The 23,625-nt window shown below is 27.1% G+C and overlaps 1 protein-coding gene across 1 annotated transcript in view; it reads right to left on the bottom strand.

Annotated features, from left to right (window-relative positions):
- LOC117167627 (transcription factor Sox-2) overlaps positions 1-23,625 on the bottom strand; it is a 487,544-nt gene that overhangs the window by 219,579 nt on the left and 244,340 nt on the right. The window lies entirely within an intron of this gene.

Below are 23,625 nucleotides of genomic sequence, written 5' to 3'. Positions count from 1 at the left end.
AATATTTGTATTCCTCAATATGAACCAATTATTGATCAATTTGTTTCATTCCATTCTGGCGCCATTTGGTTTTTCAAAATTAAGTTTTTTTCTGTTTATTTAAATAATAATACAAGAACTTATACAAAAAAATTTGTCAAGCCAAAACCTTTATGTTCTATGTACCATAATTTCTGTAAAAAATTCTCCAAAAACTGTAAAATTTGTAACAATGAATTAAAAAGCCTAACATTTTTTCTGATTGGTCTTTCTGATTTGTATAGTTTTTTAAATAAAATTATTTTAAAATAGTATGGTTGTGATTTCTTCAGCAAAGGTTAGAACTTTCTTGGATTAGTCTTTCCTAAATCTGGTTTGTTGAACTGGATTATTTAAAAATAAATATGGGTATGCTTTCTTTGGAATAGGTTACAATAGTTGTTTTATTGGCGCTTCTTATGTTTTTGATTTGTTAAATAGGACTATTGGAAAATTAGTATTGGTATGCTGTTTTTAGAATAAGTTTTAATATTATTTGTATTGGTGTTTCTTATGTTTTCGGTTTGTTAAATAGAATTATGGGTAAATGATTGTGGTTATGCTTCCTTTATAATAAGTTATAATATTATTTTAATTGGTATTTCTTATGTGTTTGCTTGTTAATTATAAATATCGGAAAATATATAAGTATGGATATTCTTCCCATAAAACAAGTTGGAATTGTTGTTACTGTTCTTTTTAATGTTTTTGTTTTGTTAAATGCAATTATCTGAAGATGATTATGGGTACGCTTTCGTTAGAATAGGTTATAATATTATTTTTATTGAGGTTTCTTACGTTTTTAATTTGCTGAAAAGAATTATTGGAAAATGAGTATGGGTATGTTTTCCATAAAAAAGATGGATATTTTCTTGTCATGGGCTTTTCTTAAAATTTTAGTTCATTGCGTAGAATATTATTGGAAAATAACTAATTTTCCATGCTCCTCAGCAATAAAAAGCGACTTTTAGTTTTGATATAAGCCTATAGTTCTTAACGAATTCTTCTAGTCCAGATTTATATATTGAAGTTATTCAATCGTCTCTTATATATTGTGCAACATCATTCATGATAGTAGTGAAAAAATTTGTCCTAAATGTGAGCCTTAAGGAACACCCGATTTAGAAAAAAATCTAACGGACTTCAAATTAAATATTTTCACATATTGCTTTCTCTGCTTCAAATTGCTACTGATCCAATAAGACAGTGTCCTTTTACACAGTATCTCTTCAATTTAAACAAACGAATGTGGTGCTAGACGTCATCGATTACTTTAACAATATGAGTATGGGTATGCTTTTTTTAGAAAAGGTTATAATATTATTTTTCTTGATGCTTGTTATGTTTTTGGTTCGTTAAATATAACTATTGGAAAATGAGTATGGGTATTTTTCCCAAAAAAGGTTCAAACTTTTTGGTATTGGTCTTTTTAAATTTTTTGGTTTATTCAGTGGTATGTTGTTAGAAAGTTACTCATTTTCCATGCTTTTCGTCAATAATAATATAACTGAATGAATCTTTTAGACAATCTGCTATAAAACTATCTACTGCTGTTGAAGCGACGCTTAGTATGGACATGAGCGTGCAGTTACTTACAAATTGTTCTGTTGTGCTTTCTTTAGAAAAACGATAACATTTTATTTTATTATTCGGTCTTGAATTTGGTATTCTTTCTTTAGGAAAAATTACAATATTTCTTGATTGGTGTTTCTTATGTTTTTGATTTGTTAAATAGAATTATTGGAAAATGAGTATGAGTATGTTTCCCATAAAAAAGGTTAGCATTTTTTGTTATTGATCTTTATTATGCTTTTGTTTTATTGATTATAATATAATTTAAACATAACTCATTTTCCATGATTTTCGTCATTAAATATGTTCCTAAAAGAATGGTTTACACAATCTGCTATAAAGCTATATCTACTATTGCGGAAGCGACGTTGAGTATGGATATGAGCGTGTAGTTCCTTACAAGGTACTCTGGTATTTTCCTCCAGAAAAGGTTAGCATTTTCTTTGGCCAGTCTTTCTTAAATTTGGTTTCTTGAACAGGGTTATTCAAAAATTACTATATGTATGCTTTTTAAAAATAGAAAAAAATATTATTGTTATTGGTGTTTCTTATGTTTTTGGTTTATCAAATAGCATTATTGAAAATTCAGTATAGGTATTTTTTCTTTAGAGTAGGTTATACTATAATTTTTATTAGTGTTCATGTTTTTGCTTTATAAAATAAAATTATTGGGTAATGAGCATGGGTATGCTTTCTTTAGAAAAGATTACAATATTTCTTAATTGGTGTTTCTTATGTTTTTGGTTTGTTAAATAGAATTATTGGAAAATGAGTATGAGTATGCTTCCAATAAAAAAAGTTGGATCTTTTTTTTATTGGTCTTTCTCATGTTCTTGGTTCATTGAGTAGTATATTATTGAAAAGTAACTCACTTTTCATGTTCTTCGCATTCTCTTTAATTAGTCGTTCTTAAATTTTGCTTGTTAAATAGGATTATTTAAAAATGAATATGGGTATGTATTTGCTTCCCATAAAAAGATTGGAACTTTTTGTTATTGGTCTTTATTATACGTTTGGTTTATTGATTAGAATATTATTAGAAAATGACTCATTTTTTATTCTTTTTCGACAAAAAAGATATTACTAAAAGAATCTTTTAGACAATCTGCTATAAAACTTTGTTACTATTGTGGAAGCGACGCTTAGTATGGATATGAGCCTCTAGTTCCTTACAAATTGTTCTGGTCCGGATTTATAATTTACAGTTAAGGATGAGACCTTATAGCATTTTCGAACAATCCCGATATTTGAAAGAGTGATTGAATAGAATCCTCAAAGCTTCCGAGAGTACAACTATTGACAGTAGAGAGAGAAGTGAGAGTAATTAGAAGATTAAAAATTGTGGGTTTCTAGATAAATGAGCTAGCAGGAAATAATTCTTGATGGAGCCTGGAGTACCAGGGCAGGCTTGTCACGCGCTGAAGTGTTTGATATCGTGCAATCGAAAGTTACCCTTATATTCGAAAGGAGCACAGCTGGAGCTCTTTTTTGAGCAGCTGCCCTTGTTGTCTAGCAGGGGTGAGTCCCATCCCATCACGAGGATGTGTAACTCTCGGGTACGTTTGTCAATAAAATTGGCTCGACTGGCTCGATCCTCTCGATGCGTGAAGCTTAATCCTTTCTCGATTGTCGATTAGATTCGCCACGGTCTCGATTGGAAGACCATGCTAAATGCTACAGAGGCAAATAAAATACTTGAGCCTAGCTAGGTGCATTAAGACCCTTCCTTCCTGCTTTTCCAAGTCATGAAACTCGGAAATGAAAAGAGATTCAGGCAAAATATTCTATCACTCGATTTAATTTTCTTTATGGCCTAAACCTTTTATGGACAGATTAACATCACCATTCGTGCTCTAAGCGCGCGTGCAGTTTTTCGTTTTGTTTCAAAAAGAGTTTTGATAATTTCAGATATTTCAAAGCAACATTGCAACAGGAAAGTTAATTTTTAATCAAGTAGTTAAATTTGCAAAACTGAAAGATTAATTCTCAACGAAAAATGTACTAGTTGAAATATTAATGCAAAAATATTTTTATTTTAAATGAAAAATATTTTGATTTATCAAAAAAAGACCAAATTTTAACAGAATAGCTGAATCCTCGAACTGAAAAATGATTTTTTAGCCAAGTTGATAAATTGTCTGAAAAAAAGAATTTTCAACAAAATAATTATATTTTTAAACAAACAGATGAATTTTGAACTACGATGATGAATCTTCAACCAAATAGGTTGATTTTTAACAATAGTTTAACAATAGTTTAACCTTAATCCAAAAGATTTTCGTTCATGAAAGGAAAAAATAGAGAAAAATAATTTTTAATAAAAAAAATCAAATAACTGTTTTATTTTGAAGTTTATTTGTTTATTTTCTTTAAGGTTACTTTAAATATAATTTTCCTAGGCTTCTCGAGAAAATTAAAAAAACATTTATGAAGATTTCATGTTAGTCGAAATTTTCCTACTAATACAATATATTACCAAATTTGAGCAAACATTTGAGTACTTAACAAGATATTAAGGACTTTTTGACGTTTGGATAAAATTTAAAAATAGATGATAAATTTCGGGAAGCTTTCAACGCTTGAATATACTTCATAAATATCTTTTGAATGAACTCAAATTATTTCATAAATTGGCTTTTTATAAGAATTTTGAAATTTTTTTGCAATCTTTCAAAAATTTGATAAATATTCTTTAAGTCGAATTTTGCCCAAAATTTTCAAAAAAACTGCTAAATATAAAAAATGGTCTTAAGATCCTTCTGTTTCTTTTTTGACAATTATTGTTTGAAACCTTAAAAAATCTACTTTTTTTAACTTCTTGAAGTCGCTTTTAAATTTAAAAGTATTCTTGCAACTTTTGAAAACATTTAAATATCTCTCAAACGTATCTGAATTATTTTCTAAAATTGTGTATTGTTTATGCAATTATTAAATTAATATATTATATTATTATAATTGTTTTCAATCCAAAAGTAGAGCAATTCAAATTTTTCCTGGAAACTTGAAAATTTATTTCTTTGTCTGAAAATTGAAATACATATTTAGTAAAATTTATTGTTTTTCGGTTAAAAATTAATGTTTCAACTATTTTAATTTTTGTGGAAACTTTATCTTCCTTAGCGAAGAATTTAATTATATTGTACAAATTTAATATATTTGGTTAATAATCCGTTTGTGTTATTAAAAATTCGTTTTTTTTTTTTTTGTAAAAAATTGTTTCTCTCGTTGAAAATGCATCTTTTGGTTGAAATGATAACCCTTTGAAAAAATTTAATTTCCTTTGTTAAAGATTTATAATTTTAGTTCAAAATTAATTTTTTAGCAGAAAATAAAAATATTTGATTAAAAATGCGTTATTTTGTAAATTAATCTAAAATGTCATTTTTGATTGGCTCCTAAGCAAGAGAAATAAAAGGTAAGAAAGTATCTAAGATGTTTTAACATTTTTTTGTCGGATATGAATATTTCAAGGCCATTCTTCGATGCAAATCTATTTTTTATTTAGTTTAACAATGATCTATTTAGTTAAAAGTTGATTTTTCAAGTAAAAATTTAACTATTCCATTATTTGGTTACAATTTATCTTCATCAGTTGAAAATTAATTTATTTTGTTGAAAATCCGTCTTGTTTTTTAGAAAATTCTGGGTCAAGAATTCATATTTTTTGTGATTTTTTAAAAATTGTTTGTGTATTTAATTATTTTGTTAAAAATTCAATAGTTTTCTTAAAGTCACTGCCCTGGTTGAAGATTTAAGTATTTTGTTTAAAATTCATCTTTTTATTTGGATTCAACTATATTTACTTAAAATTAAAATCTTTTGTGGTTGAAATTTTAACTATTACAGTTTACGTTGAGAATTGATCTTTTTCAGTGAAAATTAAATTTTTTTTTCAAAACTCATCTTTTAAGTAGAAAATTACCTTTTTTTAATAAAAAAATTGCTTATGTTAAGAATTTAACTATTTTATTAAAAAATTATTTTTTTTTGTGTTAACATTAATTTTTTCATTGTGAATTAAATTATTTTATTTTTGGTTGAAAATTGATCATTTTCAGTTGAAAATAGACATCTTTGATTTAAAATTTATTTTTTTTTTATAGAAAATTGATTCTCTTGGTTGACAAATCATCTTTTCGGATAGAAATTCATTTCATAGTTGAAAATTTTGTGTTATTTTGCTATATTGCTATATTATTATTAATAAATAAATAAATTATTAATATATATTGCTATATTATATATATTATTTGCTATATTGTTATTTATTATATTTAATTTAAAGTATTGAAAATTCTTAAATTATTGTAGTTTCAACTGTTTAACTGCAAATTTAACTGTTTCATTTTTGGTTGAAAATGTATCTTTTTCGATTCAAAATAAAACTATTTGCTGAAAAAATTAATCTTCTTGCTTGAGATTTCATTTTTTTGTTGAAGTCACCCATTCTAGTTTAAAATATAATTTTCTATTCAAAATGAGTCATTTTGGCTTAAAATTATTGTTTTCCAGATGAAGATTTAAATATTTTGTTTCAAATTCGCCTTTTTTTGTTTGTTCTTGGACTCAGCTGTTTTTGATATCAAATTGTAATCCGTTCTCCTTGAAATATAACCTTTTACATTTTTCGTTCAAAGCTAATATTTTTTTGTTTAAAAATGTATGTATTTGATTGAAAATGTATATTTTTTTTGCAAAAATTTTAACTATTTTGTTGAAATTTTTTTTATTAGGTTCAAATTAATGTTTTTACTGAAAATTAAATTATTACGATTTTGGTTGAAAATTCATCCTCTTAGTTAAAAATAATTTTCTTGAGCTGAAAATTGAAATATTTTGTCGAAAATGCGTTTTTTGTTTGTGGTAAATTAATTTAAAGTGTAATTTCTGAACGAGCCCTAATTAATAAAAAAAAAACTATTTAAAATATAGTTTAGACATTTTTTGCCCTATAAGAATATTTTAACGCTAGGGTTATGATCTCAGGAATAAATTCTCAAAGTAGATAAAACTTTGAAGGGTATTAAAACGGATATTAAATTGGGTGTAGAAGTAATTGCTCATAATTTATTATTAGAATCATCCTTCATTTTTTAGTCCGACTGGAAATGAATAAGGTTTACGAGTTTTTTGATGAAAGCGTTTCTCCTATTTATAGTCACCTGGCACGGGCATCTAAATCAGAAGGATCATTAATTTAAGTGCGCAGTTAGAGACCTGGAAAACACGTGTCTGTATCAGCCACCGAGATTCCAATCCGAACGCGGTACCACCATAGAAATGTCCGCCATAAATATGGTAAAGACGCGTGCATCTCGAGGACTATCTTCTTGGAAGAATAAAACCTACTCGTAATTTATGCAAATCCTCCAACCGAGAGAAATGCAAGAAAGACACTGAAACAGAGACAGCATTCGGAGAATCGATCGCTAAAATTATCATCCGTCAAGATTTTTACATTTATACCCCTAAATTCATTAAAAAATCATTACGATGTTCCTTCTATACTTATTTTACTTTTTCTCTAATAAAGTTGTTAAAAAAGTGACAATAACATGATTTTGTGAACAAGCGCCTCAAATTCAAGTTTAAATTTATTTTTAATATACTGTTGGAGATAAATGGCGTCTATCGTATAGCTCAGGACTTTACGAGTCCATTTTGTGATCAAGGAATTAGTTCTGATAATTTTAAAAGGATAAATTGTTGCAAACAATTTGGTCGGACATTTAATCGTTTTAAATAGGCGCGCCAATGGTAACCAATCCGAAGTTCGATCTGACGCATGTGCAGTGCAAAACTATGAAAAGTGGCCTTGAAATCTGTTAGGTTATGTAAAATGTATTTTCAAACAATTTAAAGATTTTCGAGGCTTGTGACTTGACTTGATTCTAAGGAATATCTTTGTTTATTTTCTTTGAAATTTAATAAAAGTCTCATCTTTATAAAATCAGTTTTTAAATTTATTTAAAACTGCCATTAATAATCGTTAGTAGAGATACTAGCTATTAGTGGTAGTACTACCAATTCCATTTAGAGATATATAGTTACTAAATTATTTATTCAGTTACTGAATTATTAATTTAGTTATTATAATTGAATTAGTAAATTTTTACTAATTAGCAGTAAACAAATAGATGCTATTTGAATTAGTGGAAAACTACTAACAATTAATAGTTTTCTACTAAATCAGATTTAGAGAGTATTATTTGTCTAAGGGAAATTTATCATTCATAATTTTGTAAATTTTTGGTTTAAAGTTGTCCTCTTGTAAGTTTTAAGAATGTCCACATCCCGTAAAGAAAATTATCGGGGCAGACTTGCGTCCAGTTAGGCTATTGTCTGGGCCGCATAGTCTAGACGGCCTTTTTGGGCCCTAATCGAGTGCTGCCTATCCCGCCATAATGAAAAATTTACTGAGGATCAAATTGAAATTTTTTGGCACATTTCCAAAAAAAACTAGGGTGTTTAAAAGTATCAAAGGCGAAAAATTAAAAAAAAAATGGAATTCACTGTCATTTAGTCAGTTTTTTCGGGCCATAATTAGGTGCTGGCTAGCCCATCACGACCAAACATTTCTTTAACTGACTATTTAAATAGTTAATTTATGTTTTAATTTTTTTAATCAGAAATGCATCTGTTTAGTCGAAAATTGATCTATTTGAGTTGAAAATTGAGGTTTTGTTGAAAATTTGTTTCATTTCTGGTTGAATTTTTTTTTCGGTTGAAAATTCAAGTATTTTGTTGAAAGTTTGTCTTTTGTCAAAAATTTATCTTTTTAAGTAGAAAATTTTCTTCTTATTCAAACAAAAATTTTATTTGAAAATTCTACTCCATGGCAGATTTTTTTAAATTAAGAAAAAAATTTTAATTCTTCTCTTTGGTTGAGAATTTAACTGTATCGTGAAAAATTGGGTCTTTGGTTGAGGAATATATTTTTTTAATGAATTAAATTCATAAACTATTCCATTTTTCATTGAAAATTGATATTTTTTATTGAAAATTGATTTTTTTCTTGTTGCAAATTCATATGTTTGATTGAAAATTCATCTTTTCTGTTAAAAATAAATCTTGTTGGTAGAAAATATACATTCTTTGGTTGGGAAATCAACTACTTATTTTTGCCCAACAAAGAAATGTTTTTCTCTCATTTTTTATAAAAATATAATATTATTTTTTTTCAAATTCCAATAGTAACATTTTATGGTTTTTGTCTAAACTTGGTAATTGAATTCTTGGTTTATTTTCTGGAATTCTGCACTTTGAATTCAACTCGTTGAAAATTCGCCTTTTTTGGGAATTAATTCATTGAACTAAGAATTGTACGATTTGGTGAAGAATTAAATTATTTTGTTAAAAATTGTTTTTTTTTTATCTACAATTTTCACTATTTTGTTTTTATTAAGAAATTTATCATTTATTAGTAGAAAATTCAACTTTTTGGTAAAAAAATCAAATATTTTGTTAAAAATTCATATTTTTGGTTATAAAAATAATCTTGTTTGTTGAAAATTCATATTTTTGGTACAGCATTCAACAATTTGGTAAAAATTCGTCTTTTTTGGTTGAATTCAACTGGTTCAAATTTTTTTTTCTCCAAATAACATGTTTAATAAAAAGTTAAAATTTTTTTTTTTGGTTCAAAAATATTTATTAATTGAAAATTTGACCACTTTGATTAAGATTCATCTCTATTCTTCAAAAATTTGTTTGGTTGAGAACTCAAGCATTTTGTTAAAAAATTGTTTTTTTTTCGCTTAATTCCACTACTAAAAAAATCGTCTTTGAGTAGAAAAGTAATCTTTCTTGGTAGAAAATATACTTTTTTATTGAAAATTCAACTGCCTGCTGAAAAAATCGACTTTCTGGCTTTAAAATTTAACTTGTTTTATTAAAATTAAAATTTTTGCGCGTTTGAAAATGTGAACATCTGGTTGAAAATTCAAGTGTTTTGATAAAGTCATATTGTTTGGCGGAAAATTTACCGGTTTTTTTAAATATTTTTCCTTTTTCGACTATTTAGTTGAGAGTCCAAATCTTAGAAATTTAAAGTATTTCATATTGAATTCAATCTGATATTTATATCTACGTTACTTTACTGATATTTATAGCTACGTTACTTTTCAAGAGGGGGGGGGGGGCAAGACAAAATTAGACTTATTAACAAGAGGGGCAGAGTGACTAAAAAAAAATGGTGATGTAGTTTATGGAGTGCCCTTTACACGAAACGAAAGAAAATAGCGGGAGGGGGTGGTAAGACAAAAACAAAAATATATTTTTTTTTGGCTACCTATTCAAGATCGATCAATTTGAGGTTTGGGAGGAGAAAAAGTTGTTAATAGCGTACTGTAACGATTTATGCAAACTTTGATGATATACATGCTACAAGGCTGAAACCCTTAGGATGCAGAGGGTAAACACCGTGTAACCGCTGGGGACCAGGGATGAAAGCAGGGGTGAAAACACGCTTTGCACATCGCGTATCAAACGATTCTATAAATATTTTATTGGCTCGTCATTCGAATTTATTGCGGACGGTATAATCAAATAATATGCAACGATTACGTCCCTGACATTTTATAGTATCGTCATTTTGGCTCAGATTCAGCTTTTTGGGAAGAAATAATTTTCAATACAAAATACAACTTTCAAGAAACTATTTATTTTTAGGGCTTTGCTACTTGTTCTCGGTTTCTTTAGAAAATATTAGGAGATTTTTGAAAAGTTCAGATACAGTGAAACCCTTTAATAGCCCTCCCTTCTATATCCCTTCTAGGAATTGACGCTGCGCCAAAGGTAGGTGTATCAGGAGCTGCGCGGGGTCTGCGGTTGTCTCTCAGGTGAGCACTCAGGCGTGAACAAACAAAAGGAAAGAATGTTATAATGAGTTAGTTCCCACCCACCGCCAGCCCCAAAACCGGCGCTATAGATAAGTTTCACTATAGTTCCATTTAAAACTTCAAGGAAAAAGTTATTTTCAATCAAACAGTTGAATTTCTAACAAAAAAATATGGATTCTCAACGGAAAATGTAATAGTTAATATTTCAAACGAAAAGATTTTAATTTTAATTTAAAAACTGTTGAATTCTTACAAAGCTGACAAAATCTCAAGAAAATAGTTGAATCTTTAACAAACAAAAAAATTAATTTCCATAACTTTTAAATTTTGAACCAAAAACGATTAAATCGTTTCCAGAAGGGATAAATCTTCTAAGAAACAGTTTAATTTTTCAACCCCAAAATATATATTTTTTTACAAAGAAGATTATTTCTTTAACAAAAAAAATGGATTTTTAACTATTTACAACGTGTTAAGCTTTCGATTAAGCAAACTAATTTTTGCAAAGCAGAAAAAGAATTGTCAACAAAATAGCTCAATATTTATCCTAAATGATAATCCTTCAAGGCAAAATGTAATATTTGATATTTCATCCCAAAAGATGAATTTTCATACCAGTTTCATTTTCACCGCAAAAAGAATTAACGGTTTCCAGAAGAGAAAAATCTTTTTTAAAAAATAGTTTAATTTTTCAACCCAGAAATATGAATTTTCAACAAGGAAGTTCATTTTCTACCAAATAGTTGAATTTTTAACTAAATAGATGAATCTTCTACCACGAATGTTAATTTTTGACGAAAGAAAACGCATTTTGAACTATGTCCAACATGTTAAATTTTAAAAAAACAAATTGATTTTTGCAAAACGGAAAAAGAATTCCCAACAAAATAGTTTGATATTTAACCTGGATGACAAATCTTCAACGCAAAATGTAATAGTTGAAATTCCAACCAAAAAGATTAATTTTCATACCATAGGGGCGTTTTTAAACAAAAAATATTCAATGGTTTCCAGAAGAGACGAATCTTGTAAAAAAAAAATAGTTTAATTTCTTAACCCGAAACGAATTATTAACAAAATACATAACTTTCGACCAAATAGTTAAATTTTTGACAAAATAGAATAATAGATGAATTTTCTACCAAGAAGATCAGTTTTTTATCAGAAAATATAAATTCTGAACTTTTCTCAACCTGTTAAACTTTTAATTAAAATAATTGATTTGTGCAAAACAAAAAAACATAATTTTCAACAAAATATTTTAATTTTTAAGCTATATCACAAACCTTCAAGGGGAAATTTCATATTTTAACCAAAAAGATGAATCTTCAAACCAGTCGCATTTTTAACCAAAAAAGATAAAATGGTTTTCAGAAGAAACTAATCTTTTCAAAAAACAGGTTCGTTGTTTAAACCCAAAAATATGAAATTTTAACATAAATGTTAATTTGCCACCAAATAGTTGAATTTTTAACTAAATAGAGGAATCTTCCAGCAAGATGATCAATTTTCTTACAAAAAGGCTAATTTTTAACTGTTTTTACCATGTTGACTAAAATGATAAAACTTCAACGCAAAATTTAATAGTTAATATTTCAAACGAAATACTTCAATTATTAATAAAAAAGATTGATTTTTAAACCAAACAGACGAATTTCAAACAATGGAGTTGGAATTTTTAATCAAGAAGATTAATTTTTTGCCTAAAAAGAATAATTTTTCAGGAAAAAAACATGAATTTTTAACCAAATAATCAAATTTTCAATTAAAAATATCGTAAAAAAACATAAAATATTTCAAATTTTAGTTAAGAAATTATTTTTAACTGAAGAGATGAATTTTTAACTGAAATATATCAATATTTGACCAAAAATGGAATAGTTAAATTTTAGTTTAAAAAATTAATTTTTAACTAAACAAGATTTTTTACTCATAAAAAACAAAAGTTTTAACCAAATTATAATTTGAGAAAAAATAAGTTTTCATACAAAATAAAAATTTCAAATAACTATTTACTCTTTAAATTTACATACAAAATGTTTTTAAGTTATGTAAACATAATTTTCCTTAGATTATTGAGAAATTTGAAAATGCGATTTTAAGATTTTATATATGTCGAAAAAGTATCCGGACATTTTTAAAAGATTTTTTTATTTTACAAGATTTTATAAAATTTTCGAAAATCTTTCAAAGTTTGAAATCTTTTTAATATTTTTAACACCACTACATTTTCTAAATATCTTTTAAACTCACTCGAATTAAACCTAAAATTCTTTCAAAATCTTCCATATTATTTTTTAAACAATTTTTGAAATCTTTGAAAATATTTGAGATATTTTTAGAAATCTTAAGAAAATGTTTTTATCACTTTCAAGCATTTCGAAATCTTCAAAAACTTCCAAACTTTATTTTTAAATTTTCAAAAATCTACATTTTGTTCTAGTTTCTTTATATTTTTATAGTTTCCATATGTTGCCCAAAAATCTTCCAGATTCTTTTTTGACAAAGTTGGAAAACTTAAAAAGCTTCTGAATTGTTTGTTCGAAATCTTTAAAAATTAAAAAAAAGTTTTAATTTATTTTGTTATCTTTTCAAAACTTCTAAATATCTCTTAAACTTCTTTGATTTCACGAACCATTCTGTAATCTTCTAATATTTAATTATTATACTTAATCTTAAAAAACCGTATTTTTTAACAAGAGAATGTTTTTGTTATAAACAAATTATTTAAATAAATAGTGATTGTATAGTGCAGGCATTTATAGACATCACATAATTTCGATTCTATTACTGGAAAATTAATTCAAGAAAAATTAAAAGAAAAACATGAGTCAAAGTAGGCCCTTCTGTCTAAAAAAAGAGTTTCGTAGCCTATTAGGATCTAAATAGGTTCTTTAAACTTCCCCTTTCTTACTCCCACTTACACATCTACTTCCCCCTCTCCTCATTTCTCTCAATTGTGAATTGTGAGTTAGGATTCAGGCGTTTGAAGTCAGGAGTTAGGAGCTAGGGTTCAGGAGTTAGAAGTGAATTGTAAGGAGTTAGATTTCAGAAGTTATGAGTTAGAATTAAGGAGTTAAGTTGCAGGAGTTAGGAGTTATGTTTCAGGAGTTTAGATTCATGAATGAGGAGTTATAAATTAGAAATTAGAAAATAAAAGTTAGGAGTTAGGATTCAAAAGAGAGGAGATAGGAGCCACATTAGAAGAGTTAGAAGTAAATAGTAAGGAGTTAGGTTTCAGCAGTTAGGAGTTATGAATTAAGACTTAGGAGTTATAAATGAAGACTTAAGAATTTTAAATTAGGAGTTACGATTTAAAGTTAGGAGTAATGAGTTTAAAGTCAGTAGTAGGGAGTCTGGTTTTAGGAGTTAGGAGTTTTTATTTAGGAGTTAAAAATTAAGTGTCAGGAGTTGAAGTCAGGAGTTAGGTTTCAGAAGGTAGGAGGTAGAATAAGAGGAGTAAGGAGTTATACATTAGGAGTTACGAGTTATAAAATGGGACTTAGAGTTCTCCTTACTTCCCCTTCAGGAAAAAACGAACGCGCAATGAGAATCTGGCATCCGGACGGACAGATTTTTTTCTGCCCTTAATTTTTCCGAGAGGGTCATTCATCTCGTAGAAATATTTTCGCTGAGATTTCCTGAGCGATTTAGAGATAAATAGTGAAATAAAGAAACAAGGAATACAAGTGGACTGTGGAGGGTGGATGTAAGAACTGGAAGTGGAACTAAATCATGTTCTCCGTGACGTCACGTGATGACAAATGACCACAACAGCGTCATCACGCAAGAAGAAGAAGTGACATCTGATAACGACCCTAATCGCATTAGAGCCCTTCGAATCGCTCTTTTCTTGCACCTAGTCTGTGTGTGCCACGACGTGGACACGATCAAGGAAATGAGTATCTCGATCCGGTGTGACCATCGATTTCCTCCTTTTTATATTTCGAGTTCATTTCCCTCTTTCAAAAACATTTTGCTCCTTTTTATCCTCAATTTTTCTTTATTAAAGTTACCCTGAATTTTGTTCGTCCTGGCTTAATTTTAATTAGGCTAATTTTTTATCTTTTTCAATTTTTCAACTATTTGAAAAATCCTTAATCATATTTGGAAAGTAAGATACTATAAAAGACCCACTTTATTCTATTTTTTATTATTTCATTTTTCAGGACGAGAATACTAGAAAAATCCCAATTAATTTTTGTTGAGGATGTATAAATCCTAAATTATTTTCGAGAAAAAATACTAGAATAGTCCCACTTGATACTTTTAAATTTGTATGCAACCTGATTCTATTTTAGGCGAAAGCACTAGAATAGACCCCCTTAATCTTGGTTTAATTTTGTTCAAATTTATTTTTAGGGGGAAGTATCAGAAGACCTTAGTCATTTTGTTAAAAAAAATTTTTCGGTAGAAACTTAAAGTTTCAATTTAAAAATTCATCTTTTTTACTTTAAAATTCAACTGTTTGGTTTATAATTCTTGAATTTAGTTGAAAACTCTTTTTTTTCAAGAAAAAATTAAACAACTAGGTTTTAAAGTTGAACTACTTTCTTGAAAACTAAACAAAATTTCTTTCTTTCTTAAAAAATTAACTCTTTCGTTTCGAATGTTTAAATTTAATTAAAAATTGATCTTTTTTGATGATAAATTAATCTTTTTGTTTAAAAATTTATCTTTCTTAGTTAAAAATTCAAGTTTCTTGAATTTTATTCAAAATTTGTCGTTTTTCGTAGTAAGAATTAGTTTTTTTGGTGTAAAAATTCGTCTTTTTTAGTTGAAACTTCAACATTTTGTTGCATAATTTTTTTATTTTGTTTTTCAAAAATCGTTTTTTCTTGGTAGAAAATTTACCTTTTCGTTTGAAAATTAACCTTTTTAGTTGAAAATTCAACTATTTGGTTGAGAATTATTTAATTTTGTTAAAAATTCTTTTTTCCCCCTTAAAAATAAAAAAACTAGGTTTAAAAGTTTAACTACTTTCCCAAAAACTAAAAAAAATTTAAATCTTTGTTAAAAATTTAACTTTTTATTTAAGAATTCTGGAATTTTATTGAACTTTTGGTTGAGAATTCTTAAATTTGGTTAACAATTTTTTTCGGTAGAAAAATAATCTTTTTCGTAGAAAATTAAACTGTTTTGTTGAAAATTCCTTTTTTTTCTTGTTGAAAAATTACTTTAGTAAATGAAAATAGACCCATTCTATTGTTGGTCGAAATTGTTCTGTCTTAAGTAAAAATTCAACTTTCAGTGAAAATTGAACTACTTTCGTAAAAATTCGTTTTTTTTTGGTGGTTAAAAATTAATTTAATTTAGTTGAAAATTCAACTTTTGGATTTAGGGTTCTTGTATTTTGTGAGAATTCGTTTTTTTGTTATATAAAATAATTTTTTTTAAATCAAAATTTAATTTTTTACATTAGATAATTTAACGTTTTTGTATAAAGAATTCTTTATTTTGTATTGAAGGTTCAATAATTTATTGAAAAAAATCAACTGCTCGGTAAAAAATTCGTTCTCTTTTATAACTTAAAATTATATATTCTTTTTAATTAAAAATTTAACTATTCAGTATTTCTTTAAAAACGTACCTTTCTTAGTTCACCACACGATCACGTAGAAAATATATAGGCATATTGTCAAAAATTGATACCTTCGTGCGGCATTATTGAGAAAGTAAGGGAAAGAGGAGGAGTGGAGTTAGAGCCTGAGCTCGGTTTAGGGTTACCGGCATTGTTGAGAGCGCCATTATTGAGAAGATGGACTCTGTTCCCAATGTGCCTTTTCGTTAATCAAAAAAATGTCCTTTAAAATAGATTCTTTAAAAAAAAAGTTTCGTGCCTCAATTTATTCGGAAATTCGTTTCCAATTGTAGAATGTTTAGTTAATACGTTGATCTTGTAGGTGTAGGATGTCTGTGTTTTTTTTTGTTGGCAGACAAGAGTCTTGACGGGCGTTAGTGCAAAGCGTTAATAAAAACATTTGAAAGCATGCGTGAAGAGTGCTGTGAAGGAATGGAATGGCAATAAATTATACTCGTACCGCGAAGCGAGAGGAACAGAAATGCCGGGGTCACTCGTACGTGAAAGCAGTCCTTTAGGCTTGAAAGTGCGGTACACACGCTGGCAGGGGTGGAAGAATGTGGTACGTACGTTGTACGGCTGTACGCGATGACAATATGCACGTCGCGCCAAAAACCACCCTCGAGCACGACCCTCCAAGTGACAATGCGACATTTTATTATTAAAGTCAAGCACCGGCTCCGCGAATCAAGTGCCTTCCTTCCTACCTTCCTACCTTCTCAATGTGTTTTTTGTACTTTTTCTATTTTTCCGTACAGGTACCCATTCAAACTAAATAACAAAAAAGAAATGAAAAGAGGGTAAAGGGGAACAATATAGAAACATACAATAGGTCTCCATTCCGATTCTTTCGATAAACCTCCAGTTTTACCCCAATCAGTTCTCTCAATTTCAACACTTTTTTTAAATAGCTCATTATTCAATTTATTAGAAAATGCACGCGTGTAGGGTAACCGAAGGGGAAAAGTTAAGAGGAGAAATAGCTTAAATAAGTGGAAATGAGTGAAGAGAAAGAGAGAAGAAAAATATGGAAAATTAGAAAAAAAGGAGGGGGAAGTAGATGGATTGAGGGAAATTGAGGGAGGAAGTGGGTCCAATGAGGAGAGGGAAAATAGGATGAAAAAATGAGCGGAGAGAAAGAAGGAAAATTTGAAGAAAAGAAAGGGGAGTAGGCAAAGAGAGGATAAAGTTAGGCAAAATGAGGACTAGGGAAGTAGGTCAAATTATAGGAAATAAGATCAGAGAAGTGAGGGGAAATTAGGGAGAAGAAGAAGTGGAAGTGATGGGTTGTAGGGGGAATTATTGTAAATGATGATGAGTAGAGGTGGCGAAGCGCTGGCCTTGAAAGAGAAGTGGGGGAAGGGGAGCGTCAGTTGGGAAAGTTATGGGAGAGGAAGTAGGGAAATGTATGGGGATTGGAAGAGGGAAAATACGGAAGTGGGTGAACCGAATTAATTAACTTATTGATAGGCTACTGAACGCTTTTTGGTACCCTGAAAAGAATGGTTAAGCTGGATTTTGTCTTTCAAGAATAGCTGTGTCACCTAGATTTCTAACTGTTTTAGCTCAATTTTCCATCTAGAAATTATCTAGGTGAATCAACTAAATAATTTCTAGATGGAAAATTGAGCTAAAATAGATAGAAATCTCGGTGACAAAGCTATATTTTTTTGGAAGACGAAATCCAGCTAAATGGTTAGTTGGGACAGCTAAACCATTTTTTACAGTGTAAAAAAAATAGTTGAATAATTTTTTCAAATATCTGAAATCTTCAACATTCTTTTAGAATTTTCTTGATAAGAACCTAGAAAAGTTATATTCATATAACCTTTAACCAAATAAACTAAGAAACTTTAAAAATAAATAGCTATATAAAATTTTTATTTTGTATTAAAAATTATTTTTCTCTTCAATTTATAATTTTCCGACATTTTTTTCTTTCTTGCCTAAAAAATCGGTTTCGGTTGAAAAGTGAACGATTTTTAATTTAATATTAAAGTCTTTTTTCATCTATCTGATTAAAAATTAACTTGTCTGTTATAAATTATTCTTTCAGGGTTGAAAAATTAATCTGTTTTGCAGAACATTTTTAATTTATTATCTTTGTTAAAATATTACCCCCTTTATCTTCAATATTAATTTTAAAATATTTCAAAGTAGTAAAATTTTTAAAAAACTAAGTAATATTAAAAAAGTTTAAATATTTAAATAGATAGGCGTTGAAAAATTGTAATGAATGTTTTATTTAAAAAAATTAATTTAAAAATAAATAATTAAAAAGATTTTAGAGCGAAATTTTCCAATTTTGAAATATTACCAAATTTTATAAAATAACTCGCATTATTTTAAGAGACATTCCAAAGTTGTAGAAGGAAAAAAATAATTTTAACTTATAAAGATTTCCACAAATTTAAAACATAATTTACATTTTCAAAACTTTGGAATAAGAAAAAATAATTATAAAAAAAATGAAAAAGATTTTTTATTTGAAATCAAACCATTCTAAAAGATTATCAATAATGTCGAAAAATAATATAGTTAGTTCTTTAAATTATTAAAAATTTGAAAATATTTCGAAACACTAAAAACAAATTGTAGATTTCTGAAGGTTTAGAAATTAAATAATTTCTTTTTAATTTTGAAAAGTTTTCAATTTTTTTTTAAGAATCTTGGGAATATTTGAAGAGATTTTTGTTATGCTTGAAAAATTTATGTTAAAATAATATATAAAAAGATTTTTAAAAATGCCAAAATGTTCAAAAATAATCAGAAGTTTAAAAAAAAATCAAAATTAATAAAAAATTTGAAAAGATTTCATAAGTCTTCAAACAAAATGTAGAGTTTTGAAGATTTCGAAATAAAAAATTGTTTAACAGTTTTAAGATAAATTTTGTAATCTGAATGATCTGAAGTATTTGAAAAATTTTAAACTTTAAAACGATTTCGAAAGACTTGAAACAAAATGTAGATTTTTGCAAGTTTTAAATTAAATTTTTTAACAAGTTTTCAAAAGTTCTAGGAAAGATTTATAAAAAAGTACAAAAGATTTCCGAAACTGTGAAAAACGTTTCGTATCAGAATTTCTTTAAATTTAATAATGGTTTTGTTTTGCAAATCCAAATTTTTTAAAATCTGAAACTTCCCACTTCCAAAATGGGAATTTTCGCAACGAATTATAATTTAGACTTTAGCAGAGTGAAATTTCGTAAGGAATTATTATTTGATTTGCACCCGAGGATTTTTGACATGGGACTGGAATTTACAAAAATAATTTCAATGTTGATTTATAACACGAAATTTAAAAAAATCTTTGTTCAAATTCAGAATTATAATTTCTTTTAAAAACTTAAAAACTCTTATTAGGTGGTTTGTTTTATTGAAAATTAGACAATAATAAGTTTGAGAAAACTTCAAAATGATTATATATATTTTTTAATTATTGATGAAAAATTGTACACTATTGAACAAAAATTATATAAAATTATAACAGTTATTTATTTTTTGGACGATTTTTTTCCTTTTTTGTTACCTACAATAAATTATATTTAAATAAAATAATGTATATAAAATAGAAAAAACTTTAATTTATCTTCCAATCATACAGTAAAAGAAGATATTTGGATAAAAAAAGCTGTAAATTCTTGCAAACTTTTTTGTAAAATAATAATAGTACAATAAAATACACCATTAAAATATATATTGAATCAAAATAAAAAAAGAATATAAAAATGAAAAAAGTACAAAATTCGTCCAAATCTCAGTCAAAGAAACGTTTCGTTGATTCAAATAAATTTCTTTGGTTCAAGGAAAATATTTTTTTCATTGAAAACTGTGAAAATACTTGTTATTGTTTAAAATGATTAAAATCCCATGAACGTCCCTTATAATCTTTTAGAATCCGTGAAAATCCTTTGAAATATCTAAAAATCTTTTCAAATCTCTTGAAATTCCTTATCAAAATTTTGTTTAAATCCATTAAAATTTAGAATCCGTTAGAATTTAGAATCCTTTAGAATCCATGGAAATTTCTTAAAATATCTACACATCTTTACAAATCTCTTTAGATTCCGTGAAAATCTTTCCAAATCACACAGTGCTCCTAAATCACCTATATAGGTTTGATTAAAATGGATCTAAAAACTGTTCGGATAGATTTTTAGATAACTTATTAACAGTAGCCAAAACCACTTACCTACATTGAAATCGTAGCTCTTCTTCTCAAGATACCTTAAGCTTACAGTTTATAATAACTGAGATATTATATTTTCCCAATACTATTTAGGGGTTGTGTACATATCACATTACACGTTTTTCTTCTATTAATATCATTGTATCCCTTTTAGATTCAAGTTGGTTTTATTCTTATCCTTATAAAAAAATACCAAAAATAGGCTGACGTATTATGTGCACGGTCCCTTTCCTGAGTTGGATAATGGCAATGGTATTGATTCAAATGTACAAACACTGTGATCACTTGCAGTCCCTTACAAAATATTAAAATCTATTTTTAAATTTCTCGAAATCTTTAAAATCTGATTAAATCCTCTAAACTCCGGGAAATGAATTAATTGTAATTTGTTTTAGTTAATTAATTAATTACTCTACTAAAAATTATATTCGGTGGCATCAAAGTTTACTAATGAGAAACTCATGTGTTCAACGGAAGTCTGATCAAAGCTAAAAGCACATTTTAAATTTATTTACTTCCTCTGTGGGGGGCTTTGAGAACTATTTGCAATCTGCAATTTGGATTAAGAGGTAAATACGCCCCTCGAGTTGTGTGCAGCCCCCAATGACAGTAACGAGGTTGGTTCGCGTAAAGGGTAAAAACGAGAACCTGTTTAACTAATGGACACTCCATACAAATTTTTTCTACCCAGGATTGGCAACAGGTCATCAAATAATGCCAGGGTCTCCCAATTAACATAGCTTTTTCTTTACCTCACCCAGTTTACACTTCCAAAATTCATATCGTGGTGTTTTGATGTCCTTATATCAGGTTCGTCCATAAACTATGTCACCCTTTTGAAAAAAAGGGGGGGGGGGCTGACTTGGAAAAAACTTCACTTGGTCCAAAAATCGAGTTTCGAGCTACAAGGCAAGACAACCCCTCCAAAAGTTTCCATTTCCGAAAAAAGAAAATCCGTAATTTTTTTTCGAAATTCCCTAATATGACTCAAAAATTTAAAAAAATACATTATTACGTATTGTTGTTATTTTTTAACAATTTCCGTCGTCTCTTTTATACAAATAATTACTAATGGACAATTTGAATATTTCCTATGACTTTGTAATTAATTTTCAATTGTTTGAATCAATTTAAATTATTTAAACAATTATTTGTTGCCAAAAAATGTAAAACATATTCGTATTTTCTGATTGAAATGTAATCATTTGTCGTTGTTTAAAGTAGGGAATTTTTCTAAGAACATTTTGTAATTATTTAAACACTTATACATTGTCTATTTTCAACATTTCTAAAAATTGTGCCAGAGACATCAACTATCTTTTGAAACTCAGGTATAAAATTTAGTACTTTTCCTGATGATAAATTTTAACAAAGTTTGCTAACTGTGTAAAACACTTCCCATTTTTAAAGAATTTTTTAATTTCTCTTTTTCAAAGAAACCTACCCGTCGATTGAAAATTTTATTAGTTTGTTTAAAATGCAACTATTTTTTAAACGGGTCATCTTTTTTGGTTCAAAATTCAGCTACTTTTGGTTGAAAGTTGCATAGCTCTCTTAAGACTTATTTTGTTTTGGTTACAGATTCATTTCTTTGGTAGAAAACGTCACTATTGCAGTTTTAGAAAATTAATTTTCTTGACTGCAAAAATCATTCTTGGGTTGAATCTTGAACTCATTTTATTTGAAAATTTATGCTTCCTTTTAAAGATGTAAGTTTTTTTTTTTAAATTCGTTTTTTTTTTTTAAATTTCCCGCTCGAAAATTCAACTATTTTGTAGAAATTTTGTCTTTTTGGCTTCAAGATTGAACAATTTGGCAGTAAATTAATTTATTAGTTTGAGAATAAAATTTTTTGATGAAAATGCAAACGTTTGGTAGAAAACTCCATGATTTGGTTCAAAATAGGCTAATTTTTTGTTCTTGAAAATGTAACTATCTTGCAGAAAATTAACTTTCTAGTTAAAAAACACTTGGTTAAAAATACATTTGTTTGGTTACAGATTCATATCTTTGGCTGAGAATTTAAATATTTTATTTTTAGAAAATTAATATTCTTGTTTAAAAATTCATCGTTTGGGTTTAATTATGAAATTTTTTCTTAAAATTTTTTTGTTCAGATTGACCATTTTATTTTTATATTCCACCCTTTGATAAAAAATTTAACTGTTCTGTGGAAAAAAATTTTCTTTGGTTGAGAATTAATTTTTCACTTATTAACATAAACTATTAAGTTTCTCAACTATTCAATTTTTTGTTGAAAATTAAGATAACTGTTTGTCTAAAAATAAACTTTTTTGTTGAAAATTTATACTTTAAGTTAAAGATTCAACAATTTTATTAAAAATTTATGTATTTTGTTTAAAATTTATCTTCTGGTTTAAAAATTATTATTTTTTGAGAAAAACTCACCTTTTTGTTGTGATTGAATTTGAATAGTTGAAATTTCTTTTTGTATAGTTGAATATTAATTTTTTTAACTAATGAAGCTTTTATTTGGGTTCAAAAATAGTTTTTGTTTAGTTTACTTATGAATCCACTATTTAAAATTTTAGAAAATTCATCTTCTTGGTTAAAGTCGAACTTATTAAACTAAACTATTAAATTTATCAAATATTCAATTTCTGGTTGAAAATAGATATTTTTAATTAATAATTAATCTTTTTTAGTGGAAAATCCATACTTTTAAGTCGAAAATTCAACTGTTCTATCGAAAAGTTTATTCGACGGTTATATTGTTTTTAGAAAGTTAGTATTGTCGGCTTGAAAATTCAATAATTTGGTAGAAAATTACTTTTTTTTAAATAATTGAACTCTTTTTATGATAATGTAAGAATGTGGTAGAAAATGTACTTTTTCTTTTAAAAATAATATTTTGAGGTGAAAACAGTCAACTGTTTCGTAGATAATTCATCGTCTTTGCCTCAAAATTTAACAATATTATTAAAAATCTACGTGTTGTGTTTGAAATTCGTGTTTTTACTCAAAAATGAATCCTATTTGTTTGAAACTTATCTTTTTGGTTAAGGATTCAATTATTTGTTTAAAAATTCGTCTTTTATAGTAGAATTCAAATGGTTTAAAATTAGTTTTTTTTCTTTTGAAATTTGGGTTAAGTTACTTCTCGGCCAGAGGTAGAAGTTAGGACAAAACTACAGTCTTTCAAGAAACTTGGGGGGGGGGGGGCATAACCCAAAAATATTAACGTAGTTTATGGACAGACCCTAAGAAAATTTTCAATTGTTTAAACAAATGTAAATTATTTATACAATCATTTAGTCCCAGGAAATGTAAAAAATAATAGTTTTTTTTTCAAATGAGATGCAATAATTTGTCATTGTTTGAAGAAGAAAATTTTTATAAAAACATTATGTAATTATTTAAAGAATTATTTATAATTTAATTTAAATTTTTTTCAATTGGGACAA

The sequence above is a fragment of the Belonocnema kinseyi genome, chromosome 2 (assembly GCF_010883055.1).
Source record: "Belonocnema kinseyi isolate 2016_QV_RU_SX_M_011 chromosome 2, B_treatae_v1, whole genome shotgun sequence".
NCBI lineage: Eukaryota > Metazoa > Arthropoda > Insecta > Hymenoptera > Cynipidae > Belonocnema > Belonocnema kinseyi.
The sequence above is the reverse complement of the archived record's forward strand: the minus strand, read 5'-3'. Positions and strand labels throughout refer to the sequence as shown.